This window comes from Galeopterus variegatus, unplaced genomic scaffold, assembly GCF_000696425.1.
Source record: "Galeopterus variegatus unplaced genomic scaffold, G_variegatus-3.0.2 Scaffold6829, whole genome shotgun sequence".
NCBI classification, from domain to species: domain Eukaryota; kingdom Metazoa; phylum Chordata; class Mammalia; order Dermoptera; family Cynocephalidae; genus Galeopterus; species Galeopterus variegatus.
The window spans coordinates 6,916-17,941 of record NW_007732940.1 but is presented as its reverse complement, the minus strand read 5'-3'; positions in this window follow the sequence as shown (position 1 = coordinate 17,941).

Here is an 11,026-nt window from a genome sequence, read left to right as displayed (position 1 = left end):
CTAACACTGGCTGGGTGCCTCCCAGATGCCCCATCCCTCCCCTTTCCCCATCACAGTGGCCTACATCCTGGGCATGCTGTCTCTTCCTCCTGTTGTCAGTGACGTCTGAGGGAGAGGCTGAGTGGCATCTCCATTGTCTCCCCCCAAAAGAGGATGCAGAGTCTGCCATAGATAACCAATCATTGTTTTGCAAAAAAATGAGTGAGCAGAAAAATGTTGCTATGGACTAAATATGTCCCCCCAAATTCATATGTGGAAGTCATAACCCCCAGTATGACTGTATTTGGAAAAAGGACTCTTGAGGAGGTAATTAAGGTTAAATAATGTCATAAGGGTGGGGCCCTGATCCAATAGGACAGGTGTCCTTATAAGGAGAAGAAGAGACACCAGATCTCTCTGTCCCTCAGCTGTGTGAAGATACAACAGTTAGGTGTCATCTGCAAACCAGGAAGGGGGTCCTAACCTGGAACCTCATCAGCCTGAGCCTTGATCTTTGAATTCCAGCCTCCAGAACTATGTGAAATAAACTTCTGTTTACCCAGCCTGTGGTACTGTGCTGTGGCAGCTGGTGCAGCCTTATATAAGTGTCATCTGCATTTTTGGTTAACCCTTTGTTTCCTTCTGGGTCTCCATGCCCCACAGGAGCACCCCACAGCCTCCTTCCTGTGCCTCTGTGTGATGCTCTCACTCCAGAATTTACAACTAATAGCAACTCCCACTCTGTTCTGCTATGTCTGAAAGATGAAATGCCTCATAGGTACTGTTTCAGGCCACATCTGGAGAGTAATCTGTACATTCCTTACTGTTTTTTGGAAAGCAGTAACCATTTAAAAAATTGTATCGTAGCCAAGTACAGACAACCATTTCTCCCCAGGGAGAAACCTCAGCTTTTTAAGCTATGGGGGTTTTGTTTTGAAGCTGTACACGTCCCATGAGCAGCGGGCACCTTTCCCAACACTATTCCTTGTTCTCCACCTGCAGTAGACCTTGATTGCGGTCTGCCAAGGTCATGCTCTTGGCTGCTGGTCCCTAGGACACATCTCCCACGCCACACTGCCAGCTGCCGCCGGGAGCAGGAGCTGTTCGTGTCAGGTGTTTATCACACCTCCGGGGCACGAAACCTGAGCGTGCACAAGGCAGGGGAGACCGGGCTAGGACAGGGGCTCTGCAGGGCCCCACCTGTTAAAGATCAAACGACATGCAGTTCTTTCATTGTGGGGTTGAGCCAGTTTCAGTCCCAACTCAGGCGTTCCTCAGCGTCAGTTTTAGCCTCTCGTCCTCAGAATCACGTGTGGGGGGATCTGTGTCAGCGCTGAGCCGGAAAGACTGGGTTCAGTCTGTGTCCCCAAGGAGAGGCAGGGCCGGCTGGGCATGGGGCTCAGTGCGCTTCTGTTAGGTGGGAGCAAAAAGCTGTCACAGCGGGTTATGCAGATTTAATATGTTTATACCAACAGAGGAGAAGTGTTCAGTAAGAGCTAGTTCTTATGAGCTTAATTCTCCTTTTTGGATTTTGAAGTTTTCGTTCCCTCATTTTCCTATTTAGTACACCTCAGCTGGCAAAGAGTAATAAACTGCTAGTGACTGGTGGGTCCAGAATGGGGCCCAGGGCACCGGCGTGTGTGGTGAGTCCTGTTCTTGTTTTCACAGACAGGAAACCCAAGAGCAAAGAAGAGTGACCACAGACCCTGGAGACCGCACACACGGCTGAAGCTGAAGTCTCCCATTTGTGGTTTTGTTGGTTTTACTTACAAAACTAATACGTGTGTAAAAAGTTAAAACAATACTGATACGTATGAGCAGGAAATGAAAGTTACCTTGAATTCTGTTTCCCACAGATTTACTAATTGCTGACAATTTGGTTTCTCTCAGGCCGTGACATCTTTTTCTGCACACGTAAATGTATCTATTTATGTATGCCTCTATACATACACATTTTAAAAAGGAAACATATTGTAATACTGCTCCTCTGCTGCTTGATTTTTTTTTTTTTTACCATTTAGCAATTGTACATCTTCCAATTTCATTAGATCGACTTCATTTTCCTCATGAATTTACAATACATCAGTATTTCACCTATAGTAGAATACTTTTAAAAATATTTATTTTTAAAAATTGTGACAAGATGTACATAACATACACCTTACCATTTTAACCATCTTTATGTGTACGGTGCTGTGGCATTAAATGCATTCCCATTGTTGTGCAATCATCACTGCTGTCCATCCACACAACTTTTTTCTATCTTGCAAAACTGAAACTGTTCCCATTAGTCGGTAACCCGTCATACCCTTTCTCTCTCCAACTTCTGGCAAACACGTTCTGTTCTTTATGAATTTGACTATTCCAAGTACCTCTGGAGTGGAATCATACAGCATTTGCCCTTTTGTGACTAGCTTATTTCACTTAGCATAATTCTTCAAGGTTCATTCATATTGTAGTATGTGTTAGAATTTTATTTCCCTTTTTTTTTGGTGTAACTGAAGAATTTAGTTTTAGTTTTGTTTTTTTTAAAGATAATTTATTATATGTACATGTGGGGCACAACATTGATTTTCAATATTGTGTACGATGTGTGATGGTTAGATCAGGATAGTTAGCTTATTCATCATTACAATACACAATCATTCTTTGTGTCTGTTGACCAATTCCTCTAGCCCCCCTCCTTATCCCCCTCCCCTTTTCCACCTCTAGTTTTCTAAAAGTTCAACATATTACTGTGATTGTTGTTTCTTTCTCTTTCTCTCTGTCTCTCTTTGTTGTTTATGTGTTTATTTATGGATTCAGCACCTGGTTGAGTGAGAACATGTGGTATTTCTCTTTCTGTACCTGGATTGTTTCATTTAGGATAATTTTCTACAGGCTCATCCAGGTTTCTGCAAATGGTAGAATTTCCTTCTTTTTTATGGCTGAGTAGTATTTGATTATGTGTATATACCAGTCATCCATCAATGGACATTTAGGTTTGTTCCATCACCTGGCTATTGTAAAGAGAGCTGCAATAAACATGGGAGTGCAGGTATCCCTTTGATCTGATGATTTCCAATCCTCTGGATATATCCCCAGTAGTGGGATTGCTGGATCATATGGTAGTTCTATCTGTAGTTTGAGGAACCTCCATACTGCTCTCTATAATGGCTGTACTAATTTACAGTCCCACCAACGGTGCAGAAGGTTTCCTCTTTCTCCACATCCTCACCAGCATTTGTTATTCTCTGTCTTTTTTTATAACAGCCAGTCTGTCTGGGGTGAGGTGGTATCTCAAAGTGGTTTTGATTTTCATTTCCCTGTTGATTAATGATGTCAAGCATTTTTTCATATACCTGTTGGCCATTCATTGATATTCCTTTGAGAAATGTCTATTCAGCTCCTTTGCCCATTTTTAAAATTGGATTATTTGGTTTTTTGCTGTAAAGTTTTTTGAGCTCTTTGTATTAGTGTGTTTCTGTTGCTTATAATAAAATACCTGTAACTGGGTAATTTGTAAGTGTTGCTTTGCCTCCCATGGATTTGTCACCCCTTTTCTCCTGGGTGACGGAGCCACCAAAGATTACTCAAAGCCCATCTCTTCTGAGCAGTGAGACACCCCAGAAAGGGGTTAATATCCCAGATCCCTCAAGCATGAGGCATTCCTTCCATTTGGGAAATTAACCCTGAATTGGGGTTCTCTTCCTGCATTTATTCTCTGGACCAGCAAGTTACAGGAAGAGACATAGGTGGGGTTTTGCTAAGTACAGTTTAACAAGTTTAACAATAGAAGCTGGTAACATTCAGTAAAAACAAATCAGATGACATTCTAATAGGCAATTAAGTGATCCACTAACAAAAGCTTGATTTTAGCAAACATTGCTTCTCCCTCCAGCAGCTTCCCAGTAACTTTACATATCAATCAGTATCTAGTCTGTCTTTGAGCCAGCAACCTTGCTGTGTTACAATTCTTTATCTTACAACAGAGACTTTATAGCCTGGGGAAAATTTCCTGTCCTTTGCAAGGTCTATATTTGAAACTGCAAGGCTTTGGAAAACCAGACCCTGTGAAATACATTTGCTTTATGAATCCTCTATATGTAAGAAAATGAAATTTATTGCTTACAGTTTCTGAGACTGGGAAGTCCAAAGTCTAGGGAACACATCTGGTAAGAGCCTTGGTGATGGTGACAGTGATGGCAGTGTATCACATTGTGAAATGGTGGAAGAGAGAGAGACACTAACCTTCTCATTCACTCTCTTTTTAATGTCCTCAGAACCATGCCCCTGACCGCCATTACTAATCCATTCACTACTGCAAGGTGCTATAATCCAATCACCTCTTCAAGGCTCCACCTTTCAATTACCATAATGAGATTTCCCACCCACTTAAGAGTCACAGTGGGGGCTAAGTTTCTAATACATAAAACTTGGGGGACACAATTCAAGCTTCAGGGAGTTTTAGGGGAACATAATTCAATCCACTACACTCTGCATATATTCTGGATATTAATCCCTTGTCAGATGCATAGTTTGCAAATATTTTCTCCCATTCTGTAGGTTGTCTTTTCATACTGTTGGTTCTTTTCTTTGCTGTACAGAAGCTTTTTAGTTTGGTATTATCCCATTTGTTTATTTTTATTTTGTTGTCTATGCTTTTGTGGTGTTATTCATAAAGTCTTTGACCAGTACTAAATCCTGGAGTGTTTCCCCTATGTTTTCCTCTAGGAGTTTTAAAGTTTCAGGTCTTATATTTAAGTCATAAATCCATTTTTGAGTTGGTTTTGGTATAAGATGAGAGGTATCGATCAAGTTTCATTCTTGTACATGTAGATATCCAGTTTTCCCAGCACTATTTATTAAAGAGACAGTCTTTTCTGCAATGTATGTCTTTGGTACTCTTGTCAAAGATCAGTTGGCTGGAAATATGTGGGTTGACTTGTGGATTCTCTATTCTGTTCCATCGGTCCACATTTCTACTTTTATGCAAGTACCGTGCTATTTTTGTTACTATAAATTTGTAATATAGTTTGAAGTCAGGAAGTGTAATGCTGCTGGCTTTACTTTTTTTGGTGAGGATTGCTTTGGCCATCAGAGTCTTTTGTTGTTCCATATGAATGTTAGGATTACTTTTTCTATTTCTGTAAAGAATATCATTGGTATTTTGATGGGGATCGCATTGAATCTGTAGATGGCTTTGGGTAGTCTGGATAATTTTACTACATTGATTCTTCCAATCCATGAACAAGGAATGTCTTTCCATCTTTCGGTGTCTTCTTTAATTTCTTTCTTTCTTTTTTTTAATTTGTTTTTTATTTTTAACTTCTTTCAGTAGTGATTTGTAGTTCTTATTGTAGAGATCTTTCATCTCCTTGGTTAAATTGATTTCTAGGTATTTTATCTTTTTGGTGACTGATTTTGAGGTGTTGATTTTGTATGCTGCTACATTAGTGAAATTGTTCATCAGCTCTAAGAGGTTTTTGGTAGAGTCTTTACGTTTTTCTGTAATAGGATCATGTTACCCACAAACATGGAGAATTTGACTTTGTCTTTTCCAATCTGGAAATGCTTTCCATTTCTTTCTCTTGCTATCACTTCTAGCACTTGCTAGAACTGCTAACACTATGTTGCTAGTACTTCCAATAGTATATTAAATATGAGTGGTGATCGTAGCATCCCTGTCTTGTTCCTGTTCTTAAGAGAAAAGATTTCAGCTTTTCCCCATCCAGGATGATGTTGGCAGTGGGTTTGTCATATATGGCTTTTCTTGCATTGAGATACTTTCCTTCTATACCTAATTTATAGAGAGTCTTTATCATGAACGAATGTTGAGTTTGTCAAATGCATTTTCTGCATCTAGTGAGGTAATCATATGGTTTTTGTCCTTGATTTTGTTGATGTGATGTATTACATTTATTGACTTGCATATGTTGAACCATCCTTGTCTCCCTGCAATGAGTCCCACTTGTTCATGGTGTATAATCTTTTTGATGTGTTGTTGTATTCTGATTGCTAGCATTTTGTTGAGGATTTTTGTGCCTATGTTCATCAAAGATATTGGCCTGTAGTTTTCTTTTTTTGTTGTTGTATCATTGTCTGGCTTTGGAATCAAGGTATTGCTAGCCTGATTGAATGAGTTTGGGAGAATGGCCTCTGTTTCAATTTTTTGGAATAGTTTGAAGAGAATTGGTACTAATTCCTCTTTAAAGGTTGGATAGAATTCAGCAGTGAAGCCATCTTGTCCTGGGCTTTTCTTTGCTGGGAGACTGGTGATTACTGTTTCAATCTTATTGCTTGTTATTGGTCTGTTCAGGCTTTCCATTTTTTCTTTGTTCAGTCTTGGTAGTTTGTATGTGTCTAGAAATTCATCCATTTCTTCCAGGTTTTCAAATTTGTAGAAATAGTAGTTTGGAGTAGTCTCTAATGATTCTTTGTATTTCTGTGGTATTGGTTGTAATGTCTCCTTTTTCATTCCTGAGTTTTGCTATTTGGATCTTCTCTCTCTCTCTCTCTCTTTTTTGTTAACCTAGCTAATGGTTTGTCTATTTTATTTATCTTCATGAAATAGCAACTTTTTGTTTCATTGATCTTTTGTGTCACTTTTTGGGTCTCTATTTCATTTAGTTCTTCTCTGATCTTAATTATTTCTTCCCATCTGCTAACTTTAGGATTTTCTCTGATCTTAATTATTTCTTTCCATCTGCTAACTTTAGGATTGGGTTGTTCTTGTCTTTCTGTTTCTTAGAGGCATAGGGTTATTTTTATTTGAAAATTTTTTTTTGATGTAAGCATTAATTGCAATAAACTTCCCTCTTAGTACTGCTTTTGCAGTATCGTGAGTGGGAACCGGTCTGTATGTGGGATCCGAACCCTCGGGCGGGAGCGCCGCCGTGCTTCCCAAGCGGTGCACTCTCCAGTGCGCCACCGGGCCGGCCCCTCATGCTTAATTTCTTCTTGGACCCATAAGTCACTCAGGAGCCTGTTGTTTAATTTCCAAGTGTTTGTTTAGTTTCCTGAATTTTGCTTGTTGTTAATTTCTAGCTTTAATCTGTTGTGGTCTAAAGTGGTGCTTGGGATGATTTTGATTTTTTTTTTTTGTATTTGCTGAGGTTTGATTTGTGACCTATGTGGTCTATCCTAGAGAATGTTCCATGTGCTTATGAGAAGAATGTATATTCTGTGGTTGCTGGATGAATTGTTCTGTAGATATCTGTCAGGTCCAATTGTTCTAAAGGGTAGTTTAAATCCTGTGTTTATCTGTTGGTTTGTTGCCTGGAGGATCTGTCTAGTGCTGAGTGAGGGGTGTTCATGTCCCCTACTGTTATTGTATTGGGGTCTATCTTTTTCTTTAGATCTAACAGTGTTTGCTTTATATATCTGGGTGCTCTGGTATTGGGTGAATAAATGTCTATGATTGTTATGTCTTCTTGCTGGATAGATCCCTTCACATTGTAAAGTGGCTTTCTTTGTCTCTTTATGTGGTTTTTGGTTTAAAGTCCATTTTATCCAATATAAGAATAGCTATTCCTGCTAATTTTTGGTTTCCATTTTCATGGTATAATTTTTTTCCATCCCTTCATTATTAGCCTGCGTTTATCTTTACACGTAAGATGGGTCTCTTGAAGACAACCTGTAGTTGGGTCTAGCTTTTCAATCCAATCTGTCAGTGTCTTTTAGTGGGAAGTTTAATCCATTTACATTTAGGGATGTTAGTGAGAGATATTGACTTACTCCTGATTTAAATATCTTTTTTTTTCCTTTTATTATTCACTTTTGATATTTGTTGGTTTCTTGAGGTGGTATGATTTTTTTTCTATCTCATTTGCATTTGTGTTTTACCAGTTAGTATTGTTCTTTTTTTGTGTATTTGTGGTAGTGATTATTGTTTTTTGATTCTAGATACAGTACTCCCTTGAAAATTTCTTGCAGGGTTGATGAATTTCCACAGTTTTTGTTTGTCTGGAACATACAGTATTTATCCCTCATTTGTGAAGGATAGCCTTACTGAGTATAGTATTTTGATGGTAGTTTTTTTCTTTTAGTATTTTGAATATGTCATCCCATTTTCTTCTCACCTGTAGAGTTTCAGTCGATGAGAAGTTTTCTGTTAGTCTGATGGGGGCTCCCTTATAAGTGACTTGATGCTTTTCTTTGCCATTTTTAGAAATCTCTGTTTGTCTTTGAGCTTTGCCAGTTTGACTATAATCTGTTGTGGAAAGATCTTTTTGGATTGAGTCTGTTTGGAGATCTTTGAGCTTCCGTGATCTGATGGTCTGTGCCTTGCCCAATACCTGGGAAGTTTTCTGTTATTATTTCATTGAATAGATTTTTTTTTTTTTGTCCTTTTTGAGACCGGCCGCACCGTGCTCAGCCAGTGAGTGCTGTGAGCACACCGGTCATCCCTATATAGGACCCGAACCCGCGGCGGGAGCGCTACTGCGCTCCCAGCGCTGCACTCTCCCAAGTGCGCCACGGGCTCGGCCCTGAATTGATTTTCATTGCCTTTACCTTTCTTCTCCACTGCTGGAACGCCCATTATTCAGGTGTTTGTGTGCTTAAGGTTGTCTGCTAGCTCTCTTAGACCACCTTCAGTTTTTAAAATTATTATTGTTATTATTATTGGTTTTTTTTTTTTTGTCCTTTTTGTGACCGGCTGCACCGTGCTCAGCCAGTGAGCGCATCGCACCGGCCATCCTTATATAGGATCCAAACCCACAGAGGGAGTGCTGCTGTGCTCCCAGCGCTGCACTCTCCTGAGTGCGCCATGGGCTTGGCCCTTATTATTGTTATTATTATTATTATTGTCTACCTGGGTTATTTCATAAACACTATCTTTGAGATCAGAGATTCTTTCTTCTGCTTGTTCTAATCTACTGCTTATGCTCTCAGATGTGTTTTTTATTTCACTGAATAAATCCTTCAATTTCAGAGGGCTCTGGTACATTTGTTTTAAGGATTAATCTGTCAGTAAATTTTCTCCTTCATATTTTGGATTTTTTTCTCATTTGATTGTGTTGTCTAACTGGGTCTTTTGTTATCTCTTTGAGTTTCCTTAAGATAGTTACTCAGAATTCTTTTTCAGTCATTTAAAGGATTTCCTGTACTGTAGTGTCTGGTACTTGAGAATTACCATATTCCTTTGGCAGTATCATATTTTCTTATTTTCTCATGCTACTATTATCTCTACGTTGATTTCTGGTCTTCCAGTATATTAGTTGCTGCTTCTATTACTCTGGAGTGGACTTTGAGGAGTAAGACTTCTTTCTCTTTTTCCAGGCTTCTCTGATGACTCTTCTTGTGTCAATGCAGTTGAATATGTGGCAGGCCACCTGCATAGTGGTCATGGCTGCTACTGTGGCAACTAGCCATCCTTGTGGCAGTAGAGTCTGTGGTGGTGGCTGTTGCAGACCACTGCCTTAGAAGTGGTGTGGGTTCTCCTGGTCCAGTCCCAGAATGCAGGCAGCTCTGGGTCCTGCCTTATTGGTGGGCCTTACAGAGATTTAAATAATTGGAAAATAATTATATAGATTTACCCTTGTAGTTACCATTTCCAGTGTTCTTTATCTTTTAGTGTAGATCTATGTTTCCTTCTTGTATCACGTGCCTTCTGCCTGAAGAACTTCCTTTAACATTTCATGTTGTGTGGATCTGCTGCTGGTGAATACTTTTAGCTATTGTATGCCTGAAAAAAAAAACTTTAATTCACCTTCATTTTTGCTAGGTATAGAGTTCTAGGTTTGCAGTCTTTTTAAAAAAATAAATATTTTTTATTTTTAATTCTCTCAGTATTTTCGAGATGTTGCTCCACTTTTTTCTCACTTGCATTGTTTCCAGTGACAAAGCTGCTGACATCTTTACTTTTTAAAATTTCTTTGCACATGTCTTTTTTCTCTGGTTGTTTTTTCAATTTACTTCTTTATCACCAGTTTTGAGCAACTTGCTTTTGAGGTACCCTAGCACAGTTTTATTTATGTCTCTTGTATTTGAAGTTCATTAAGAATTATAGTTTTCATCAAATTTGGAAAAACTCCAGCCTGCATTTCTGCAAATGCTTTTTTTTTTGTTTCATTCTCTCTTTCATTTTTTTTGGAACTCTGATTACATGTATGTAGGACACTTGAAGTTGTCCCATAATTGTCTTTGATGCTGTGCTAATTTTTTGTCTCTTCTCCCTGTGTTTTATTTTAGATAGCTTCTATTGCTATGTCTTCAAGTTCAGTAATGTTTTCTTTATCAATGTCTAATCTGCCTGTAAGCTCATCTAATGTATTTTTCACCACTTCTCCCTGTGTTTTATTTTAGATAGCTTCTATTGCTATGTCTTCAAGTTTAGTAATGTTTTCTTTATCAATGTCTAATCTGCCTGTAAGCTCATCTAATGTATTTTTCACCACAGACATTGTAACTTTAATTTTTAGAAGTTATATTTGGGTATTTTCAAAAAATAACCTCTGTCTCTCTACCTTTTTGAACATTTGTAATATGTTCAAAATTTTTAATGTCCTTAAAGACTTATTCTAAAATCTGTGTCTATTGTGGGGGCTGGCCAGTTAGCTCAGTTGGTTAGAGCATAGCCTTATAACACTAAGGCTGCAGGTTCAGATCCCCAGGGGCCAGCTGCCAAAAACAAAACACATTATGTTAAAATCTCTGTCTCTTCTGGAACAGTTTTGATTGATTGATTTTTCTCCTTATTAGAGGTAATATTTTTTTCTCCTTTGTATGCCAATTTTAGTTTAGAAGCCAGACATTGTGAATTGTTGGGTGCTGGATATTTTCGTATTGTAAATCCTTCTTGATTTTCTTTCTCTGGTCATGGATTGTTCCCTCACACACGTGTACTGTTCAGATTTCTTGCAGATCTCTGGTTCTTTCTCTGCTCACCTTTCTCTCTACCAGTACTCTGATCTGCTGTCTCTAGCCATCTTAGTCTCCCTGTATTCTAAGTTCCATCTCTTCATCTGGGGGGGAAACATCCAGGCTGCACCTGCGTGCTCCTCCCTGTGCTGCAGCCTAGAAACTCTCTTCTGGTAGTAAGCTGGGGCAATTTTAGGACTCTGCT